The sequence below is a fragment of the Hakea prostrata genome, chromosome 4 (genome assembly GCF_041222555.1).
Source record: "Hakea prostrata isolate BN-2017 chromosome 4, UWA_Hpros_2, whole genome shotgun sequence".
NCBI classification, from domain to species: Eukaryota; Viridiplantae; Streptophyta; class Magnoliopsida; order Proteales; family Proteaceae; genus Hakea; species Hakea prostrata.
The window spans coordinates 20,884,701-20,886,154 of record NC_142603.1 but is presented as its reverse complement, the minus strand read 5'-3'; the positions used below and the strand labels follow the sequence as shown (position 1 = coordinate 20,886,154).

At 40.6% G+C, this 1,454-nt stretch overlaps 1 non-coding gene across 1 annotated transcript; it reads right to left on the bottom strand.

The window, feature by feature from the left end:
• Positions 1 to 632: 632 nt before the first annotated feature.
• Positions 633 to 704, bottom strand: TRNAP-UGG (transfer RNA proline (anticodon UGG)). Its single transcript has one exon. It is a non-coding gene; the product is annotated as a tRNA-Pro (tRNA).
• Between the last annotated feature and the right edge of the window lie 750 nt (positions 705 to 1,454).

Genomic DNA, 1,454 nt, shown 5'->3' with positions numbered 1-1,454 from the left:
GAGAGTGAATTTTATGTTGTTCTTGATATCTTCAAGTTTACCACTTGTGAGGGACATGAAGTTACGATCAAATAGACACCATCATCAGGTATAATAACAACGAAAGAAATTTTCTCTTTGAATTGATTGAGGTGTAGAGTGATGATATCATTCCTTTATGACAAGTCAAAAGAGAGGTTGAGAGCATGTCTTCTTCTATGTTGGAGAAAGATCAAGGAGCCGCCAATGGAGGAGTAGTAGGATGGTTAGGAACCTGCTTCTCAGTGGAGAAGTCATGAGTTCAACTCCTACCGGCAGCATATGGAATATCCCTATCCCCATATATAAAAAGCACTTTTGTACCAAAAAAAAGATCAAGGAGCCAGCCAGTAGGTCATCTTCTTCGTTGGAGAAAGTTCAATTGCTATAGGGAAGAACGAAGGAAGTTTCTATCGCACACAAAGAAATTTGATGGCAACAGCCAAGGTTAGAAATGGGGTTTATCACGAAGAAGAGATGAGGCCTTCTGCATTTTTTCAAAATTGTGTCCATGCCAGCAAGCAATATGTGTACCAATAGGCTGATTCATCATACATTTAAGTGTGCTGAAATAGTTACTACAAAAGTATTACAAATAAATAATGGCAGATGATGGGGCATTCCGAGAATCGAACTCGGGACCTCTTGCACCCAAAGCAAGAATCATACCACTAGACCAAATGCCCTGCTACACAATAAATTTAATTTAATATAAAAGTATGTCAGTGGTTTTGTAGGTGATAAATAGGACAAATTGGTCCAATGAAAGATTGGTCACAAACCAATCATGTAGTTACAGCTAGTAATAAGATGAACATTATAATTATTTGAGTGTATTTGAAGTAATATGATCAATTAATTATAGTTTTTACAGATCAGTTAATGTTATCCATTAATATTTATTACACTTACAAGTGGATAATTACTGTTTTGAATATCATTCATTGAAAGTCTAATGATCAACGTAACCTCTGCAAAAACAGCCCAGAGGGAGGAGAAAGGTGCTCAGATAAGAGAGCACGACCAGAGAACTGCCGAAATAGAGAGGAGATGAGGAGGGGAGGAGAAGAAGGAGAAGAGTGAGAGGAGGAGAGGGTGGTGGAGAGACACACGGTGGAGGACCACTAGCGCTTCTCCGCCACCAAAGACACCTGTCGAGGAGAAGAGGTGAGAGAAGAGAGAGAGGAAGAGAGAGAGGAGAAGGGAGAAGGAAGCGGAGAGACACACATCGAAGGACCGCCAGCGTCTCTCCGCCTCCAGAACCGCCAGACGAAAACCTAGTAACCAGCTTCCAAACAGTTGCCGACTTCTTCTATTTCTTCCTTGAACCTCAGTAGATCTGGCTTTATTGTTGTCTCCTCAAAACCCAGAGGCGAGAAGGCATAGATCGATGGAGTTGCGATTACAGTTTGAAGATTAGAAATATCGATTTTTTC